Source organism: Carcharhinus amblyrhynchos, chromosome 5, assembly GCF_965287045.1.
Source record: "Carcharhinus amblyrhynchos chromosome 5, sCarAmb.v2.hapA, whole genome shotgun sequence".
In the NCBI taxonomy this organism is placed as follows: domain Eukaryota; kingdom Metazoa; phylum Chordata; class Chondrichthyes; order Carcharhiniformes; family Carcharhinidae; genus Carcharhinus; species Carcharhinus amblyrhynchos.
In genome coordinates this window covers 49,889,600-49,912,837 of record NC_137328.1, presented here as the reverse complement: position 1 = coordinate 49,912,837, position 23,238 = coordinate 49,889,600, and the positions used below count along the sequence as shown (strand labels likewise).

General features: G+C 41.7%; 1 protein-coding gene across 3 annotated transcripts in view; it reads right to left on the bottom strand.

Moving 5' to 3' along the window:
• auh (AU RNA binding protein/enoyl-CoA hydratase) overlaps positions 1 to 23,238 on the bottom strand; it is a 257,979-nt gene that overhangs the window by 27,974 nt on the left and 206,767 nt on the right. The window lies entirely within an intron of this gene.

Below are 23,238 nucleotides of genomic sequence, written 5' to 3'. Positions count from 1 at the left end.
CCATGCAGGGTGTCCTGGGTCAAGTTGCACTGGATTGTCTCTGAGGTCAGTTTTAAGTCAAACCCACAGTTTTAGTCTGGAGCTTCTCTGGAGTTGATCTTTTTCATTGATATCACAAAAGTGGCTTCACAGAGATAGTCTCCATCAAGTGTCAGAATGACACTTTGAATGATCTCTAACCTATATTGCTTCCCTGTTTCCAAAAATAGGTTGAAAAACTTTTTAAAAACTACTCAACTAGAGTAATTCTCCCTCCACTTTCCTTAACAATAAGGTTTTGTTTGTGTTTTATGATTGGTTAGAATAGCTTGACAATGACAGCATATGTATATTTTGAGTAGTTCCTGTGACCTGCAGTGAAAGGTGCATTTCTGCAGTCAATCATTGGATTGAACCTTCCTAGAAGACCAAAAGAAATAGCAGCACATACAGATCACATATCGTATACAGTCTCACTGAAATTCAGAATAGACTTGAGGGGCTGAATGGCCTGCTCATGCTCCTATGTTTCCTGAAGATCAGGAGTGAGTCTACAGGTCCTTGTGTCTTCTGCACCATTCACAAAGATCTTATGAACATACAAATTTGGAGGCCACTCGGCCCCTCAAGCCTGCTCTGACATTCAACAAGACCATGCTTGATCTGATTGCAACTTCAACCCCACCTTCCTGCCTACCCTCAATAACCTTTCAACCCCAGGTTAATCAATAATCTATCTAGCTCTGCTTTAAAAGTATTCAAAGATTCTGCTTCCGCAGCCTTTTGAAGGAGAGAATTCTTCCAGGAGGCAGACCTGCAATTCTTAGAAAAAAAAATTCTCATCTCTGTCTTAAATGAACAATCCCTTTTTCAACCAGTGAGCCCTAGTTCTAGATTCTCCAACAAGAGGAAGCATATCCATCATGTCAATACTCCTCAGGATCTTAAAGGTTTTAACCAGGTTGCCTCCTACTCTTCTAAACTCTGGTTGACAGAAAATTAGAGGGCGATTCATTGCGACCTGGAAATTTGTGTGTCGGCCATTTCACGGGATTCACGCGTGCGTTCCTGACGCACGTGTGTCGCAGAGCCGCAGAACAGTCACAGTTGGGACCGTGCTGGAAACCGGCGAGAAGAGGTAAGTGATTCAAATCTATTTTTAACGTATTTTAGAAACATTTTACATGCCATTATCAGGCCTGGCAAGTATCTTGCTGGGCTCCACGGCATCGCCCACCCCAGCAGGAGCACTTCACTCCAGCGGGATTTAGAGTAGCTCCCCACATTTGGGGCCCTAACGGGAGACCCTGCTGGAGTGAAGGGGGGCAACTGGGGCCTGTAGGGGATCAGGCAGAGGGGAGTGGTGCCTTCTGGGCATGGGCACCCTGGCAGTGCCAGTCTGTGCCCCCTGGCATTGCCCAAGGGGCAAAGTACCCATCCCATGGGGACATCTTGGCACTACCCACTGAGATTGGGCAGTGCCAAGGGGGCAGGGCCTAATTTGGGCAGGGCCTGGGGGTGATTGGTGGGAGTGGGGGTTCCACTGCTACTGCATGGGGATTGGTCTGGGTTGGAGGGAGGCCAGCTATCAGGGGGAGGGGGTGGAGGTGGGCAGGTAGTTGTGGTGGTGGTGGTGGTGGTGGTGGGGGGGTGGGGGGGGGGAGGGGGAGAGAAGGGGGTGGGTGGTCTGCCTCCTGGAGGGAGTTCTGACCCTGCAGGGGTCAGTGGGAGGCGTCTGCTGGGGTGAGAGGGGTGGAGGGATAATGGATCGCTGCTGATAGTTGGGAGGGAGGAGAGGGGTGGGTGCAGCTGGACATCAGGGTGCTCCAGGACAGAGCAAGGAGTTGGGCCTTGCCCAGGAATTGTTGTGGGGGCCACGATCGACTGTTGGGGTGGGTGGGGCTACTGGAGGGGCAGCACTGTGGTGGTCCCAGGCAGGAAAGTGATTGAGCTGGCCAGCAAACAAGGAGACTGACAGATCGGGGCCACTGCGCATGCAGGAGTTCCAGAGCTGTCAAACTCTGGCACAAATAGGCCCCACCCTCCTGAGTTTTTAATGATATTCACGATTGCGACCTCTCCATTGTACAGAGTGCAGAGATTCAGGTCTGAAGCTGCACTGAAAAAACGGTCGTGATCTGGACCAGTCTTCCCACCAATTCAGCACTTTTGGGAGAATTACCCCCCTTAACCTGTCCAACCTTTTCTCATTAGACAACTGTCTATTCCTGGTATTCGTCTAATAAACCTTTTCTGAACTGTTTCTAATGTGTTTACATCTTTCTTTGATTAAGGAAACAAATACTGTACATAATACTCCAGATATGGTCTTACCAATGCTCTGTACAATTGAAGCACAACCTCCCTACCATTGTAATCAATTCCCCTCACAATGAATGATGACAATTTATTAGATTTCCTAATTACTTGTTGCACTTGGTGTTCTAGCTGTTTGCGATTCATACCTGAGGATATCCAGATCCCTCTACACCTGAGTTTTTCAACCCATCACCATATAGACAGTAGGCTTCTTTATTATTCTGTCAAAATGGATCATTTAACATTTGAGCATATTATATTCCATTTGCCAGAGTTTCATCCATTCACTTAACCTATCTGTCTCTGCAGCCTCCTTATGTCCACTTCACAATTTACTTCCCCACTTACCTTTGTGTTGTCTGGAAATTTAGCAATCACACCTTCAGTCCCTTCAGCCAAGTCATTTATATAAATTGTAAGAAGCTGAGACCCAGCACTGATCCTTGTGACATACCACTCATCATATCCTCCCAACCAGGAAATGGTTCATGCCGAGTCTCTTGTTTCCTGTTAGCTAGCCAATCTTCGATCAATGCCAGACTAGTACAAAAACTAAAGTCACATGGGCTGCTTTTCCAAGGCAGCAGGAAGTATAGACAGAGTCAATGGATGGGAGGTTGGTTTGTGTGATGGATTGGGTTACTTACATTCACGACCTTTTGTAGTTTCTTGCAGAGCAGGAGCATACCAAGCTCTTGGGAATTTGGTGCAAGTGGGTAGTAGATATTTCTCAAACTAATTTAGATGAGCACAATCTGATTTAAAATTTTAAAACCACAAACAAGCCTGCAACTAGTTAAGATACCTAGTTAACAAAGTGCCTGGCAGTAGTAGCTTTCTGGCAAGTGACTGAAGACCGCCTGAAAAAGGATTAATTAGTGTAGCAGGAAGTTGATGTAGCAATTGTAAATTGGGTGCAAGCCATAAGCTCTGTATATAAGTAAGCAGAATTTGCTACAGCAGAGAGCTTTGTGAAGCGAGTGCAAAGTCAGGAATTTGGTGCAAGTGGGATTTTTTTTTACTATTCATTCATGGGATGTGGGCTTCACTGGCTAGGCTAGCATTTATTGCCCATCCCTAATTGCCCTCAAGAAGTTGGTGGTGAGCTGTCTTCTTGAACTGCTGTAATTGATGTGGTATAGGTATACCACAGTGCTGTAAGGTAGAGAGTTCTAGAATTTTGACCCAGAGACGGCGAAGGAATGGTAATATATTTCCAAGTCAGGATAATGAATGACTTGGATAGGAACTTCCAGGTATTGGTGTTTTTGGTGCAGAAGGGGGATGAGGTACTTTTTTTTTATTCTTTTGTTTTTCTCCAGCAGCTGGCGAATATTACACTTTTGTTTCCAAGCTACAACACTTTAACTTCCTATTACTTTAACTAACTACATGAAATTTAGTTAAGTAATCAAATAAATAAATAAGATTGTTAGACCGACATGGCAGGGCAGGTGCTGTAACTACAGCATGTAGGAGTTTATGCAGAACATTGTGATCCTTTATAAGCATATCAACAGCAAGCATCTGCAGGTTGAGCAACTTTGGCTCAGAATTGCTGAACTGAATTCTAAACTGACGGCATTGTGGGGCATCAGGGAGGAGCAGAGTCACCTAAACACTTTGTCCTGTGAGATAGTCACTTCAAATTACATAGAACTTTAAAGTTGGTTAGTGCTGAGGGATAGGAGAATGTGATTGAGAGTCAGGCAGATTATGGGGATCCAGAATATGGTAACAAAGGAGCCTCAACCCTTGGCTTTGACCAACATGTGTGAGGTATTTGTTACTTGTGTTGATGAAAACAAGGATTGGAAGTTGGTTGAGCAAACTGACCATGGCACAAGATGCCTTGATGTGGATATGCCGGAGTTGGACTGGGGTAAACACAGTAAAAAGTCTGACAACACCAGGTTTAAGTCCAACTGATTTATTTGATTGTCCTTGGTCAGTGGATGGAGTGAAAAGGCATACAGTAGGAATAGGAGACAGTACTGTCAGGGAGATGGATATATTCCCTGCAACAGCTACTGGGAGTTCTGAAGCTTACGTTGTCCACCAGTGCCAGGATGAATGATTTCCCCATATGGCTGGGAATGAATTTGGAGTGCAAGGGAAAAGATCCAGTTGTTATGGTCTACACAGGAACCAATGACATAGACAGAAATAGGAATGACGGTCCGTTAAGAGAGGTTGAGGATCTAGGGTCCAAATTAAAACACAGAATCTGAAATGTAATAATGTCTGGATTGTTACCTGAGCCACATGCCAATTGGGTAAAGCAGATTAGAGAATTAAGCACAGGGCTCAAAGAGTGATTTGGGAAGAAGGAGTTTTGATTCATGGGCACCAACACCCTTACTCAAGGAAGAGGAAGATATTCTATTGGGGTGGACCCCACGTAAACCAGAACGGGATCCAATTCCTGACAACTTGTGTAACTAGATCATGCACAGGACACAAAACTAAAAGATTGGGGCAGGGGAGGGAGGTCAGTCAAAGAGAAATTTAAAAATCAAAAAAAAAACGTGAGGCAACTTGCAGTGTGGCGACTTGGGTAAAGACAAGCAGAGTTGGATAGGAAGGGACAGAGAGTTTAACAGTGGTAGTGTTTCGGCAATTAAGATCCATACAAATCATTGTAGTAACAAATAAAATTTGTGTGAAACATTCATAATAAGACATAATAAGTAGTTTGGGAAATAAATATTCCATGCTACACAATATTTCAAAGATCCAGGTAAGTGGAAAAGGAGGAGGAGTAGCCTTGATAGTAAAGGATGACTTCAGAACAGTAGTGAGAAAGGATCTTCACTCAGAAGATCAGGAAGTAGAGTCAGCCTGGTTGGAGATTAGGAATCACACATGTCAGTGAACACTGGTGGGAATAGTTTCTAGGTCGTTAACAGTAGTTACACCATTGGACAGAGCATTAAGTAATAAATATTTGGAGCTTGTAACAAAGGCAATGTAATAATTATGGGGCTTTAATCTTCATATGTATTGACCATCAAATTGGAAGAGGTGGTCCGGAAGATGAATTTGTAGATTGCTTTTGTGATCATTTCTAGAAGCAATATGTTCATGGAATCGATTACGGATAAAGCTACTTTAGATCTATTTTTCTTCAATGAGGCAGGGTTAATTAGTACTCTAATAGTAAAAACATAAAACTGGTTGGATGGATGGGGTAGTGGGCCAGGTTGGTAGTCAGGTAGTTGCAGAACAATTGGGTCAGGACAGGGAGTAGTTGGGTTAGGTCAGGAGAGCAGTCATGTCAAGCCCGGGGAGAGGGGGAGATGCAGGTGGTAGTCAGGTTTCTTGGGGCAGGGTTACTTGGGCCAGGTCGGGGTGGTAATAAGGTGGTCAGGGGTAGTTGGAAGGTAGTCGGTTGAATTACTGGGGTGGCTGCATAATTACAGGGCAAGTTGGGTGATTATGGAAGGGAGCCCGGGGCTTGTGTCAGAGCTGCAGTCAGGGAGAAATTGGGTGGTCAAAGAACAGTCAGAGGATCAGCTGTGTAGTTGCCCAAGTGTTAGACTAGATATTAATCTGTCTAACATTTCCTGAGCAATTATTTAAATAAGTACTGTGGAAGTGTCCATCATTTCTGACTCTAACTCAGAGCCAGAGGCTTTTGCAGGGAGTCTCAGGGAGCAAGGCAATTGCCCAATGGAAGTTTAAGCTTCCGAGCAATTCCCAGGTAGGTTTGCACAGCAGGACATCCTTAGCATACTGACACATATTTTCAGTCATGCATTCTGTCTCTGATGATTGGGAGATCAGAAGATTTGGCTTATTATGATCAAAATCAACATGGTTTTATGAAAGCAAATTGATTTGACAAATGTATTGTAGTTGGTTAACATTAGCACAGATATAGGATTAGTTAGTGCAAAAAAAGCAAAGTATGCATAAACAGGAAATTTTCAAGTTTGCACTCCTAATGGAGTACCACAAAGATCAATGTTGGGGCCTTAGCTATTTACAATGAGTTACCAAGCAGTCCTAGAGTATCACATCTAAATTTGCTGACCATACAAATCTAGAAGGGTAAGCTGTGAGAAGGACAAAAAGAGGCTGTGAAGAGACATAGATAGGTTCAGCGAGTAGGCAATAAGGTTGCAGATGGAGTATATCGTGCGGAAAGTTAAGGTCATTCACTTTCGTAGTATGTATAGAAAGGCTGAATATTTTTTAAATGCATGAAACTTGTAAATGTTGATGTTTGCTCCAAACTGGCTTTGAGGCCTTTTGCAAATGCCTGACCATCCTGAAGGAGGGGGTTCTTCCAAAATAATAGCCCAGCTGCTAATTCCATTTTTTATTTCAACAGTTTAAAAAGTTAAAGAGAGGGTGCTTCAAATTGGAGGTCTCTCTCTCTCTCCCTCACCTGAAAAGGTAAGCTGCTGATTCTTCCGAGCTGGAAGGCCTCCTATCAGCCCCTATCCAGCCTCAAGGGCCCACCCTCTGGCCACTATTTGGCCAATTTCAAAAGAAACACTCCCAGCTGATTGTACCTCACATGGCATGGGATCATGAGCACTGCCCTATTCATCCCAGTTTGTCACTGAGAGGCCATGTCCTGAAAGCAGGCCTTGTTCCCAATGCCTTCCCAGAGACACACTAGAAAATTCAAATTGGCCTCTGACTATAGATTTTAAAAGCCATTTACCTGCACTTAATTGGCAATCTGTCATCTGTGAACAGGAAAGCTACCCAGTGGTGGGATAGTACCGGCAAAGCAGCATGTCTGTCATGCACACCTAAGTTTAAAGTCTATTTATTAGAGTCACAAGTTAGGCTTACATTAACACTGCAATGAAGTTACTGTGAAAATCCCCTAATTGCCACACTCCAACACCTGTTCGCGTACACTGAGGGAGAATTTTAGCATGGCCAATGCACCTAAACAGCACATCTTTCAGACTGTGGGAGGAAACCAGAGCACCTGGAGGAAACCCATGCGAGCACCTGTATCTGTGTGCAGGGCGAGAATCCTGTCCTAGGTTTCAAATTTGTATTGTACAATACTGTACGCAACCTCCTTTCAATAGCTAAGTAACAGATATAACAGATTGGAATGACTTGATTGTTGCAGTATTTCTGTATGCTCGTAACCTTAAAGGCAGATTGTTTAAAGGATTATAGTAAGTAAAGCTGCAAGCTTTAAGAGTTACTATGGTAACATTCTGTATTTCTTGCTTTCTACTCAAAATTTTTTTTCCTTCACAATTTAAAAATTAGATATCTCTATAAAGAGCAAGGAATAAAGAAAATTACAGCACAGGAACAGGCCCTTCAGCCCTCCAAGCCGGCACTGACCATGCTGCCTGACTGAACTAAAACCCCCTGCCCTTCTGGAAATCATATCCCTCTATTCCCATCCTATTCATGGATTTGTCAAGAAAATAGCGAATGGAAATGAATATAACAATATTGTACTAATGTCCACTAATTTGAATCTGGAATAATACTGCACTATGGCTTCTTAATTAATCAAAGTATTAGGGAAATGAAGAGGATACAAGGTAGATTTTGTCTTTACTGCCTGGGTATTAAGCATTGCTTAGTTGGGACAGAGAGAAAAATTAAGCAACAGGTTAGAGGTTACCAAGATTCTACTTGTCTTGCTTTACACAACAAGATACTGAAGTCTTAGCTACAAATATTCTTCAAAAAAACATTTTGACTGTGAATGAAAATGTAAGGAAATCTTCCAATTTGGGAAGCAAAGCAATGATACACATTTATTTGGGGTCAACTATGTGAATGGCTTGAAAGAATAACAGCAAGTAATTTTATGATTTGAGAAACAGCATTAAAGAACAAACATGTTCTTGCCTGAACAAGGTTGACAAGGACAGAAATAGAACAGGCTTTGAAGTGTTACTTTTTACAGCAATGAATGAAAGTAAGTAAATGTTCAGTCACATTGATGAATGTATTGCCAGGTGGCTCTTGAGGGCTGTCCTAATTAGATCACACGATGTTTAAAGGCCAAAATGCAATAAACAGGGACAGAAGTGGAACAGGTGGCCGCCCTTCCAATAATAAGCATGAGCAATGTATGAGCAGTCTATCTGCCAATCTACCAAAGATAAGTTCCGGAAGGATCTGGCCCTAAGGAAGCTGAATGACTGCACTACATCCAATAAGCAGTATATTTATTATATCACAATTTAGTGTTGCCTGGAGTTATTTTGGGGCAATTCTTCTGATATTGGTGCAATCTAGGCAAACGATCACAGAATTCCAAGTACAAATTGCACTGGCACAGCTCGAGTTTTCCAAGCTGGCTTCAAAAACATCATGCTAGAAGCAGGCTTTGCCAAAAAAACTGCCCACAACTTCAAAATGAATTCAACATCATTGTTTTTCCCCTATTTGCACTCATTTGCTGGCCTGTGAAGGAGGCTGCAAAAGGTTAACATGGTATTTTGGGCATAAGAACATTTAAAAAGGTTTAAATAAAATTACGAAGGGAACTTACTACTTACAGCAATCAAACTAGACAATAGTTTTCTATATATTTCATACAAAAATCACTTTGAGGGATTTAAAATCAGGTTACTCTCAGGTGCTAGATTGACATTAATTTAATTTTCCTATTCTTTGTGATAAACCTATTTTTAGATGAAACCAAATTCTACAGGATATCATTCTTAAATATATTTTTAAAGCAATCTTTTGAAAATTTCATTTTAAAACATTTCTTGATTATGCTGGTTCATGAAAGATTTTTTTGCTTGGCGATTTGCAAATAACTTTAAGCAGAAAAACAGAAGAAACATTTCAAAAAATGTGATTTTGGGTGCAATGTGATAGAATTATTGATTGTGCACAAAGCAGAAACTCTAGCCTAACATATTCTACATCAATATCTCCATTCACTAATTGTAAGTATTTCATACTTTATGTAATGAAAACACAATACCCAAATGTATAAGTAAACCTGCATACTAATTATGTAAAATCTAAAATTGCATGCATGGCATGTAAAATCGCCGGCTCCAATGCACCCCTCCTTGATGAGCTCAGTGCATTCTACAGCCGTTTTGAGCAAGAAGTCAGTAAGAGCGTGTCCTCCACCCAGGAAGTTCTGGATGAACTTGTATCTGGGGTCACCATTGCCCATGTCAGAGCAGCTTTCTTGAAGGCCAAGCCATAGAAAGGAACTGGTCCAAATGGGGTACCCAGCCCAGCACTTAGATCACACCCAGATCAGCTAGCGAGAGTATCCGCAGACATCTTCAACCTCTCTTCACAACAATCTGAGGTCCCTATCTGCTTCAAGAAGACAACCATCATCCCAGTACCTAAGAAAAACCAAGCAGTATGCCTTTATGACTGTCGACCAGTGGCTCTGACATCCATCATTATGAAGTGCTTCGAAAAGGATAGTCATGGCACGAATCAATTCCAACCTTCTGGACTATCTGGATCCATGGTGACTAGTGGAGTGCCCCAGGGGTCGGTGCTGGGGCCTCAGCTTTTTACCATTTATATAGATGATCTGGAGGAGGAAACCGAGTGTAGGGTGTCGAAATTTGCTGATGACACCAAGATTGGGGGAACGGCAAATTGTGCGGAGGGTGTGGAGAGTCTGCAGAAGGATCTAGATAGGCTGGGCGAATGGGCCAGGAAATGGCAAATGGAATTTAATGTTGGCAACTGTGAGGTGGTCCACTTTGGTAGGAAGAATGGTAGGAAGGACTATTACGGGGCGAAAAACTGCAGCAGGCGACGGTGCAGAGGGACCTCAGGGTCCTTGTGCATGAGTCGCAAAAACCCAGCTTGCAGGTGCAGCAGGTGGTCAGGAAGGCGAATGGGATGCTGGCCTTCATAGCGAGGGGGATTGAGTATAAAAGTAGGGAGGTCTTGCTGCAACTGTATAGGGCATTGGTGAGGCCGCAGCTGGAGTACTGTGTGCAGTTTTGGGCGCCGCACCTGCGCAAAGATATTTTGGCCTTGGAGGGAGTGCAGAGGAGGTTTACTAGGCTGATACCAGAGTTGAGGGGGTTGAGCTATGAGGAGAGGCTGAATAAACTAGGCTTGTACTCGTTAGACTTTAGAAGAATGAGGGGAGATCTCATTGAGACGTATAAGATGATGAATGGGATGGATAGGATAGAGGTGGAGAGACTCTTCCCGCTCAAAAAAGACAGTAGGACTAGGGGGCACAGCCTCAAGATAAAAGGGGGGCGGTTTAGAACGGAGTTGAGGAGGAACTTCTTCACTCAAAGGGTGGTGAATCTCTGGAATTCTCTGCCCGTTGAAGTGGTGGAGGCTGCCTCGCTAAATATTTTTAAGACGCGGGTTGATGGGTTTTTGATAAGAGAGGGGATTAAGGGTTATGGGGAGAGGGCGGGAAAGTGGAACTGAGCAGCGACAGATCAGCCATGATCTTATTGAATGGCGGGGCAGGCTCGAAGGGCTAGATGGCCTACTCCTGCTCCTATTTCTTATGTTCTTATGTTCACTACAGTTTGCCTATCACCGCAACAGGTCCATAGCAGACGCCATCTCCCTGGCCCTGCACTCAACCGTGGAGCACCAAGATAACAAGAACACCTGTGTTAGATTCCTATTTATTGACTACAGCTCAGCCTTCAATACTATTAATCCCACAAAACTTATCTCCAAACTCCATGGCCTGGGCCTTGGCACCTCCCTCTGCGACTGGATCCTGAACTTCCTAACTCACAAACCACAGACAATAAGGATAGGCAACAACACCTCCTCCATGATCATCCTCAACACTAGTGCCCCAAAGGCTATGTTCTCAGTCCCCTACTATACTCCTTATATAGTATGACTGTGTGGCCAAATTCCTCTCCAATTTAATTTTCAAATTTGCTCATAACACCACTGTAGTGGGTCAGATCTCAAACAATGACGAGACAGTGCACAGGAATGAGACAGAGAGTCTGGTGAACTGGTGCGGCAACATTAATCTCTCTCTCAATGCCAACAAAACAAAGGAGATTGTCATCGACTTCAGGAAGCGTAAAGTCAATGCCCCTGTCTACATCAACGGGGATGAAGTAGAAAAGGTTGAGAGCTTCAAGTTCTTAGGTGTCCAGATCACCAACAATATATCCTGGTCTCCCTATGCCGATGCTAGAATTAAAAAAACCCACCAATGCCTCTACTTTCTCAGAAGACTAAGGAAATTTGGCATGTCAGCTGCGGCTCTCACCAACTTTTACAGATGCTCCAAAGAAAACATTCTTTCTGGTTGTATCACAGCTTGGTATGGCTCCTGTTCTGCCCAAGACTGCAAGGAACTACAAAAGGTCGTGAATATAGCTCAATCCATCATGCAAACCAGCCTCCATCCATTGATTCGTCTATACTTCCCGCTGCCTCGGCAAAGCAGCCAGCATAATTAAGGACTCCAAGCACCCCAGTCATTCTCTGTTCCACCTTCTTCCTTTAAGGAAAAGATACAAAAGTCTGAAGTCATGTACCAACCGACTCATTACAGCTTCTTCCCTGCCACTGTTAGGCTTTTGAATGGACTTACCTTGCATTAAGTTGATCTTTCTCTATACCCTAGCTATGACTGTAACATTACATTATGCACTCCCTCGTTTCCTTCTCTATGAACGGTGGTACATGTTGTCTGTATAGCACGCAAGAAACAATACTTTTCACTGTATGTTAATACATGTGACAACAATAAATCAAATCAAATCTATTCAAATCAAATCAAATAATTACATCCCATCTGTTCTTGTTACAGGACATGGAGAAGGCAGTGCGGTTCCTCAAGTATTTCAACAATATTTGTGCAGCAAATAGCCTGTACTTGAGATGCAGACTGTTTGACCTTCACATTATACCAACCATAAACTTGAATTCATCCAAGTTACTCTTTTCAAGTCCAAGTTCAGTTCAGGTAGACTTTGTAGCACAGTGGTTAGCATAACTGCTTCACAGTGCAAGGGACCTGGGTTCAATTCCAAGCTTGGGCCACTGTCTGTGTGGAGTTTGCACATCCTCCCTGTGTCTGCATGGGTTTCCTCTGGGTGCTCCAGTTTCCTCCCACATTCTTAAAGACATGCTGGTTAGGTGCGTTGACCCGAAAGGCGCCGGACTGTGGCGACTACAGGAATTTCACACTAACTTCATTGCCTACCTGATACACTGCAAGAAAGGATGTCCCGAGGCATTGTACATTGGCAAGACCACGCTGACGCTATGACAACGGATGAATGGACAATGCTCGACAATCACCAGGCAGGAGTGTTTCCTTCCTGTCGGGGAACATTTCAGCAGTCAAGGGCATTCAGCTTCTAATCTTCGGGTAAACGTTCTCCAAGGCAGCCTTCAAGACATATGACAATGCAGAATCGACGAACAGAAACTGATAGCCAAATTTCGCACATGAGGACGGCCTCAACTGGGATCTTGGGTTCATGTCAGACCACCTGTAAACATTTGGCCTGTCTTGTGAAATATTACTAACTGTCCTGACGCGAGACAATTCGCACCTCTTTAACCTCTGCTTAGCCCTCTCTCCACTCGCATTGTCTGCAGCTGTAGAGACTTGATTGCCTGTAAGACTCGCATTCTAACCACTATCTTGTAATTGCGTCTGTGTCTATATATGCCCTGTTAATGAACCCAACTCTCCACTCACCTGATGAAGGAGCAATGCTCTGAAAACCCGTGCTACCAAATAAACCCGTTGGACTTTAACCCGGCGTTGTGAGACTTCTTACTTGGTTTACTTATTTATTTTGGATTGCATCAATGAGCAGCAAGTACAGTGAATGACTGTGTGTTTGGATGTTTGGGATGCCTGGACATAAAAATTGAAAGTAATGTTTGCTGTGTAGGCTTGTCTGCCTTGCATATTATTGTGGCCCAATGAGCATTGTAGCGTAACAGCTTCCTTGCTAGCCTTCAGTCTCTTTGTAAACTGGTCATCCAATAGGTCTAGATAGTCTACTCTCTGCATACACTAGGCACCTCCACATCTCCAAGCGGTACGACTCACCAACCTATCACAAGTTTTTGAATCCTTTAAATTATGGTCATAATTTAAATTGCTGATAAAAGATATTTCAGAGATTCCACTGATGGTTCCGTGGGTATGTTTTGAAGTATTGTGATAGACCCATTGCCTGGGTTAGGCAATGGGTCTATCACAATAACTATCCTTGAGTTATTGATGTCATAACTGGCAATATTTGTACCAATATTTTGGAGTTAGAAACTACATACTTACACCATTATTGTTGTGGTGAACCTGTGAAATATTTCTCTTTAATTTGCAAAACCAACACAGGAATTACTGAGAACTGTGAACTATACCTTCACACTTATCCCACAGCAAAGAAAATGCTAGGATTTGTCATCATCCTTTAGAGATGACTTAATGATCCTAAACAAATATTTTCTTTCACTGGGCTAACTCTTAGAAATATATTTTGGCAGGGTAGCAAAACCCAGGTAAACAAATGCAGAAAACAATGTTAATCGGAAATCAACAAGTGTTCTCTACCCACTAATTAAGTGGACTAAATGCAAAAAGCATAATATTTGCAAGCAACTATGATTATGAAACTATAGTTTCTCACTGTGGATATATATACTGAACTCTGTTCAGCATAACAGTTCTTCTTTCACTCTCACGGGCAGAATTGAAGACTGAAAATAGACTAGACTCAGCTGATCTAATTATAGGTCAGAAGCAAGCTATCACATACAACAATAAAGTCAAAGCTGATTTATTTTTTCATTTTTAAGTGTTTAAAAAAGTGAACTATGAATCATTGTCCTGGCAACAAACAATTCTCCAAATGCACAGTGACCTATTTTCATTGTTGAATAGTAACTCTTTGGCAGGAAATTCAATTCAAATCAACACCCATGAAATTCCCAGTTTTGCTGCAACTTTTAATTTTGAAATAAGCATGTCAAGAAATGTTGACGTGCAAATTGACTCAGCTGATGAAGATGTTGCAATGAGTCATGAGGCAACATTATTAAGCAACTTCTGAGAAGCAGCATAATTCTCATTCCAGAAAGTTTTGAAACTCTTTTGCTGCAAAACAGTGTGTGGCTTATGATTACCTTTGAGTTTTGTTAAACATTTATTCATTTTTCCTTAATCATCCTTCCTGAATTTATGTTGACAAATAGTTCCACAGCCAACATTCCAGTCCTGTCCTGAACTGTTATCAGAATATATACACCCACAAACTTTTCAGCAGGGGTTATTACTGTTGCTTTGGCTGAGATAATTTAAGTCAATACAGACCAAATTTCAAAGTTGGAAATTTATGATCTTCCTGGTTCAATACTTCAAAACATACCCACAGAACCATCAGTGGAGTCTATGAAATATCTTTTATCAGCAATTTAAATTATGACCATAATTTAAAGGATTCAAAAACTTGTGATAGGTTGGTGAGTCGTACCGCTTGGAGATGTGGAGGCATCTAGTGTACACAGAGCATAGAACTATTATCAGGACCATACAGCAGTGGCTGTCAACCAGTCACATTGTTCAAATGGAACTGAAGAATTGGACTTGCTTCAGTAGCTGAAAAATGGCTATATGATGTCCAAATGTTCAAAGATTTTGTTATAATCTGCAACTTTCATGTCAAACTGAAGCATTTTGGAAAACATAGGAATTGGAACAGGCGATTATGCACTTAAATTCCATTTACATACCTTTACTCATTATCCCTTGATACCTTTACCGAACAAAAATTCACCAATTTCAGTTTTGAAAATTTTAATTGATCCAGTGTCCAATAATTTTGGAGGAGCAAGTTCCAGATTTCCACTGGACAAAAATATCACCTGATTTTACTCTTAATTGGCCCAGCTCTAAATTTAAGACTACTTCCTTTTGCTCTGATTTCCCCCAGCTGAGGAAATAGTTTCTTTGTATCGACCTTATCAAATCCCTTTATCACTTCATACACCTTGGTTAGTTAATTTTTCAATCATTTAAATGCAAGGGAATATATGTCAAGTTTATGCAATCTACCCTCATAATTTAAACCTGAAACCACTACTTTAAATAATGTGCATCTCCGAAGAAATAATTCGAGGAATTTTTACGTACAAAAGATTCTAACAACTTCAGAAGGAATTCAACATTCTTTTGTGAAAAGAACAAATAACGGAGGCAAAACTAAATTGTAACACCATAAAATTATCTATTGGCTGCAATTTATTTTTTGAAGTGCAACTTCATTGACTACAAAAATTTAAAAAGTTTGCAATTTCCACTGATTTTATTGAGTTGCTGCAGCCCCTCTTCTCATCATATCAGTATATGTCAGATACCAGGACTACTGCAGGTTGGCACTGATTTTTTTAGATCAATGAACATAAGCAGACTAGAAAGAGATAAAGAAAAAAAATCAACGTGCAACATGCACTGCCACGGCCAACACTGATGTAATCATTATAGAGAGGTGAACAACCAGAAGTGCATATATTTTTATGCCCACTTTGAGCAACTGGTCAGCAAGAGCACACCTCCATCCCAGAAGCCTCAGACGAACCTGTATCTGAAGTCACCAGTGCAGACGTCAGAGCAGCTTTCTCAAAAATCAACCCATGAAAAGCAATTGACCTGGATGGGGTGCCTGGATAAGCACTAGGTCCTGCGCGGATCAGCTGGCAGGGGTAAACTCAGGCATATTTAACCTCTCCTTACACCAATCCAAGGCCCCTATCAGCTTTAAGAAGATGACCATCATCCTGGTACCAAAGAAAAGCCAGGCAGTGTGCCTTAATGACTATCGTCCAGTGACTCTGACATGCATCAATATGAATTGTTCAAAAGGTTAGCCACAGCACATGTTAATTCTGACCTCCCAGATTGCCTGGATGCACTACAGTTTTGCCTACTGCCGCAACAGGTCCACAGCAAGTATCATATCCCTGGCCCTCCACTCAACCCTGGAACATCTAGTTAATAAAGACACTTATGTCAGACTCTTATTTATTGACCACAGCTCAGCTTTCAACATCGTTATCTGTACGAAACTCATCTCCAAACTCTGGCCTGGGGCTCGACGCCTCCCTTTGCCACTGGCTCCGATATTTCCTAACCCACAGACCAAAATCAGTAAGGATAGGCAACAACACCTCCTCCATGATCATCCTCAACACCGGTGCCCCACAAGGCTGTGTCCTAAGCCCCTTACTATACTCCTTATACACCTATGACTGTGTGGTCAAATTCCTCTCCAATTCGATTTTCAAATTTGCTGATGACACCACTGTAGTGGATCGAATTTTAAAAATAATGAGACAGAGCAAAAGGATGAGATAGAGAATCTGATGAACAATAATCTCTCCCTCAATGTCAACAAAATGAAGAAGATAATCATCAACTTGGAGGATGTGCCCATGTCTACATCAATGGAGACAAAGTAGAAATAGTTGAAAGTTTCAAGTTTTCAAGTGGCCAGATCACCAACAACCTGTTCTGATCGCTCCATGCCAACACTACAGTTAAGAAAGCCCCCCCAGTGCATCTATTTTTTCAGAAGACTAAGGAAATTTGGCATGTCTGCTACGATTCACACCAACTTTTACAGATGCACCATAGAAAGTATTCTTTCTGGTTGTATCACAGCTTGGTATGGCTCCTGCTCTGTCCAAGGCCTACAAAGGAAAAAGTCTGACAACACCAGGTTTTAGTCCAACCTATTTATTTGATAATATACTCACAAGCTTTTGGGGTTAGCCCCTTCGTCAGGTGAATGGAGAGTTCTAGCCTCAGACAGAGCATATAAAGCACAGACAGTTTAGAGATTACTGATTAGAATGCGAATCCTTACACCTAACCTGCTGTTCCAGACCTGAAGTGGCTGATAATGTGAGTGGAAGGAGCACTGATCACAGTTTAAAGAGATGTGTATTGTCTCCAGACAGTATAGTGAGTGAGGTTTTGCAAACCCAGGCAAGTCACGGGGGTTACAGATAGTGCGACATGAACCCAAGATCCCTGTTGAGACCGTCCTCATGTGTGTGGAACTTGGCTATCAGTCTCTGTTCAGCGACTCTGCTGTTGCTGAACAGAGACTGATAGCCAAGTTCCGCACACATGAGGACGGTCTCAACAGGGATCTTGGGTTCATGTCGCACTATCTGTAACCCCCGTGACTTGCCTGGGTTTGCAAAACCTCACTCACTATACTGTCTGGAGACAATACACATCTCTTTAAACTGTGATCAGTGCTCCTTCCACTCACATTATCAGCCACTTCAGGTCTGGAACAGCAGGTTAGGTGTAAAGATTCGCATTCTAATCAGTAATCTCTAAACTGTCTGTGCTTTATATGCTCTGTCTGAGGCTAGAACTCTCCATTCACCTGACGAAGGGGCTAACCCCGAAAGCTTGTGAGTATATTATCAAATAAATAGGTTGGACTAAAACCTGGTGTTGTCAGACTTTTTACTGTGTTTACGCCAGTCCAACGCCGGCATACCCACATCAGGCCTACAAAGGGTCATGAATGAAGCCCAGTCCATCGTGCAAACCAGCCTCCCATCCAATGACACTGTCTACATTGCCCACTGCTTTGGAAAAGCAGCCAGCATAATTAAGGACCACGTGCATCCCAGGCATTCTCTCTTCCACCTTCTTCCGTCAGGAAAAAGACACAAAAGTCTGGGGACATTTACCAACCAACTCAAGAACATTTTCTTCCATGTTGCCATCAGATTTTCGAATGGACCTACCTTGCATTAAGTTGATCTTTCTCTATACCCTAACTACGACTGTAACACTACATACTGCACACTCTCCTTTCCTTCTCTAAGTACGGTATGCTTTGTCTGTAAAGCACGCAAGAAACAACAGTTTATTATTATCACATATATATTAATATGTGTGACAGTAATAAATCAAATCAAATCTTATGGAATTGCTTCTTGACTGTTGAAGCAATTCAGTAACATGTCATGACAGAAGTCAAAAGATACTTGGCTGCTGCCATCCAGACACAGATAAATGTATCATGGGAAAGGGTCTCAGTTCTCAATAGGGCATGCCATTCTCTGACCTCATATGGGGTGCTTGTGGAAGGAGGTTAAGAACATGTGTGGAAGGAATATCCCTTGACTCTGAGCAGCCATCCCGTTTGCCTAGATGCGCGAAGACAGTCGGTTTAAGTATGAAAGCATCATACATGTATTTACTGTTAAATATTTTTTGGTTATCGTCACATATCCCCTGTGCATTTATCCTGCACACACCTGACGAAGGAACAGCGCTTCCGAAAGCTTGTGGGTTTACTATCAAATAAACTTTAACCTGCTGTTGTCAGACTTCTTACTGTGTTTACCCCAGTCCAATGCCGGCATCTCCACATCATTTATTGAGTGATAGCCCTTATGATTGTAGTATCACTCTCCATTAATATGGGGGAGCCACAGAGTCATACGTGCAGACTCGATGGTGTCCTGCAATATCAAGACGACCGTCGTCCTGGCAAAACTATGTACTCTTGCAGCCTGGTCTCCCTTCCTCGAGGAGAAGAGGATGAAGCCTCTCTCCTCGTGCACAGTGCCTTTGTCACCTCCCAGATATTTCTCTGGAGAGTGAACTGAGAGATTAATGTCACCAGCTGCTACTTGGAAAGAACTAGTTGTAAAAATGGATGAGTGATGGTAATCTTCATTAGCAGGGGCAGGGTTTGCTCACACAGTGAGGATCTAGGTATATGTGAAGGAAGTGATAAAACTCTACTATTATATGCTGAGAAAAAAATTGAAGACTCCTAAGGCATGGCTCCAGGCTCATCCCCTTGGGATAGTGCTTTCTAAGGAGCATCCTCCTTCTCTCTTCTTCTCCCCTTCTGTATCTCATCTTCTCCTGGTCCTACTCATGTTTGCAAGTACCTCCATATTTATCAAAGGTATTTAATTCTTCAGCTTTTTTGTGGTCAACAGAAATTTTCACATTTCTCCAGCAACTCATAAAGCTTCTACCAACTTGATCTGAGTACAAGTAAATCAAAAGGATCTCAGCTGCAACCTGTTGAGTGGCCTTTTAAGTAACCCTGGAACAGCCCATTTTGTCTCTTAACACATGTTTCAGGAATAAATAAGGAAGGAGTTCCCGTCAGATTCATTAGCCAATTTTTGTATTTATGCATTGAATCAGCCCACCAAGAATTCACCCTTTCTAGCTCACACCTGCGTATGCTGGAAGCAGTGCTCTGCAATTGACACCAGAAACCTCCAACCTCACCTGTGGCTAGGATTCTCCAGTGCTGCTGCCGTGAACGGAGCTTTGGCTGGATGCCAAATTCTCCTTTCTCACTGGCAATAGAGGCAAGACAAATAAATTTTTCACCCATTGACTTCTACAGCACATAAGCTATTCCACCCATTTTGTGTAGGCTGCCTCTCTTTAAAATAATTAAAATGACTCAGTTCTACTGTGAGATGAATTGAACAACATACTCAATGATATTTTCTAATCAATGTAATGTTTTGAAGTTTTTTTCTGGTATTAAATTACATGCTGTTACGCGACAACACAAATACAATTTTAATTTTACTTAGATGTGTTCAGTAGTTTGGCAAAGATCTGCAATGACTGTAATTGTCGGATGCAACAGAAACCATACGAGTTTTGAGATTTGATGATCTATGCTAGTTTCAAGCTAATTATCATTTGTCAACTAGACAAAGAGCTAACTTAGTTCAACAACTACTGCAAAAAATGTTTGTTACCTCTAGTTTCAGTTCTTATTTTATTATTTAATACAGTTTACTCAGCATCTAACATCTAAGTCAAAATTAGGGAACATCTTCCTGCCACTTTTTGGAGTCAAGATGAATTATATGACAACATGTGGTAAAACCACTGGGTGAATTTAATTGAAGAGTGTTTTTTATTTATTTGCTGGCACACTACAATTTTACTTAAACATCTGTACAAGTAAAAACACTCTCGCTCGAACAGTGATATGCAACCTGGACTACTGAGTGTGCCACGAGTGGCCCTCCTTCATCTCAGTGGGCTGCAAGTTTGAAATCGGAAATGTGCACGAACCATGACCACATCATTAAGATGAAATACATTCAATAATGTCAAACATTTCATTAGGAGTCATGGAAAATGTTTAATCATTCATACATTAATAGAACCATCATCATCTTCAAATAGTAAAAACAAAAGAACTATTTACACTTTGATTTATTATTGCCATATGTATTGGCATACAGAGAAAAGTATTGTTTCTTGTGCACTATACAAAGCGTACCATCCACAGAGAAGGAAAGGAGAGAGTGCAGAATGTAATGTTACAGTCATAGCTAGGGTGTAGAGAAAGATCAACTTAATGCGAAGTAGATCCATTCAAAAGTCTAATGGCAGCTCGTCTTGGTATGTATCTTTTTCTCAACAGAAAGAGGCAGAAGAGAGTATGCCTGCTGTGTGTGGGGTCCTTAACTATGCAGCTGCTTTTCTGAGGCAGCAGGAAGTGTAGGTAGTGTCAATGGACGGAAGGCTTGTTTGAGCAATGGGCTGTGTTTCATTCACGACCCTTTGTAGTTTCTTGTGGTCTTGGAAGGAGCAGGAGCTGTCCCAAGCTGCAATACAGCCAGAAGCTGACATAATTGCATCATACTCAGTGCACTTTGATTGGACACAGAGGGAGTGCAAGGCTCTCACAGTCAATGTTATGTGTAATCAACATACAACTCACTTCATGTGCTCTTCTTGCTTTACATGCGTAACACTAAGTAATACCAGTAGGAAAAAAGCTACTCGGACGGAAACTGGCAAAATCTGGCAATGCTGAATATGGGCAACAGTCAACAAAATATCCCCTGATGTGGCCCAAGGGTTACAGATTGCCTGGCACTGCTATGAAATATAGGAAGGCTACAAGAATAGCCTGAAAATATGGAAGTTAGGAAAACCTGTTTTTGAAAAGAAAGAAAAACCAAACAGTGTTTGGTCTGCAGCAAAATTCAATCTATTGCAAAATTTTATGCTATTCATAATGATCAAGAAATTTACCCCCAGCAGATTTGAATGCAGCCCAGGGAAATATATCTATATGACTTCTCTCAAAAGAAGCTGCTATGTAATCAAATGAAGGCAACTATTAGTTCTGACCATGCTAAATACATCATAAGATCATAAGACGTAGGAGCAGAATTAGGCCACTCAACCCATTCAGTCTGTTCCACCATTCAATCATGGCTGATATTTTTTTCATCTCCATTCTCCTTCCTTTTCCCCATAACTCCTGATCTCCTTATTAGTCAAGAACTTATCTATCTCTGTCTTAAAGACTCTCAATGATCTGGCCTCCACAGCCTTCTGCAGCAAAAAGTTCCACAGATTCACCACTCTCTGGCTGAAGAAATTCCTCCTCATTTCTGTTTTAAAGGATCGTCCCTTTAGCTTGAAGTTGCGCCTTCTGGTTCTACTTTTCCCTACTAGTGGAAACATCCTCTCCACGTCCGCTCTTTCTGTGCTTTGCAGTATCCTGTACGTTTCAAAAGATTTCCCCCTCATCCTTCTAAACTCCAATGAGTACTGACCCAGAGTCCTCAACTATTCCTCATACGACAAGCTTTTCATTCCAGGGTTGATTCTTGTGAATCTCCTCTGACCCTTTCCAATGCTAGTACATTCTTCGTTAAATAATAGGGCTCGAAACTGCTCACAATACTCAAAATCATACCAGAGGAATGTGTTATTACTACTTCTACAATTGTCAAATTGGAATCCATGGATTATCAATACAAGAGAATCTCAAAGGATTTGGTAGGTCATTGAACTTCAGGCCATCTAAGGCCTGGTTTAAACCGTACCGTAGGCACAGTGCTTTAAGGTGCTGCATTTCAAATTAATTTAATTTTTAAAATTAATGTAGACTTAGTTCACATTTCTGTTGGGAATGGCATCTCCAGGTGCACGCCTTCATTTGTAGAGTCCCTTACACAATAAACCATGGCTATTTCAACTACCTTTGCTTTTTGAGGTCAAGTACAGTCAACAGTATTAATATGAGTGATGCACTGCTGTGAAAAAAGAGGAACATCGCTTTTTTTTAAATGTCATGAATAAATTAATTTGTTTTTAAACTCTTTGAGCAAAATCTAAAACTGGGGTATTAAAATCTGTCAGTCTAAGTATGCATGTTTGAAGCAGAGATTTATATAAATCTCTCACCTGGCTCACCCCAAAAAGAATTGGGGCACATTTGGAAGCCAATAGCTTCTGATCAGAGATAAAAAAAAAAGTGGTATAGGATTAATTGAAGAGATTATCAACTGGACTAAAAATAAAAACAAGAAAGCAAAAGTGTATTTGTTTAAGCAACCTATCACATATTCTAAGCTATGCTGTTAAAACAAACTGCCGAGAACGAAGAAAAAGCTGTTCTGAAAATTTTTGCAGATCTTACCGACCATGTCAAGAGTTAAGAATGACATAGGCCAGACAGAGAACATCAGCTCATTTTCTCAACAGGAAACACACAGCACGCCGGAGAAGACAAGGAAAAGATATTTAAATAAGTTAAAATAAATCAATAAAATATAAAGAAAAATAGAATATTTGTTTCACTACAATTCAAACAAAGGTGATATTTTTCCAATTTCTTGATAAAATTTTGTGTTTTTGACATTCTTCAACGCCAAAATACCTACAAATATTCATCAGACTAGTCAGGTTTTTCTCATTCCAAAAAAGGTTATTAGCTCAAGTTCTAGTCAGGAATTCCTATTGGTTTAAATTCAGTTCCTCAGTTTGGTCAGTTCTAAACCAGAAGTAAAATATTGCGGGGGGGGGTGGGGTGGAAATTTGAAATAAAAATATAAAATGCTGAAAATACTTATTTGGTCAAGCAGCACTGGTGGAGAGGGAAGCAAATTTAAGGAGGTCCATTTTATGTGGGTGTAGATGGGTTACCTACAACCGCC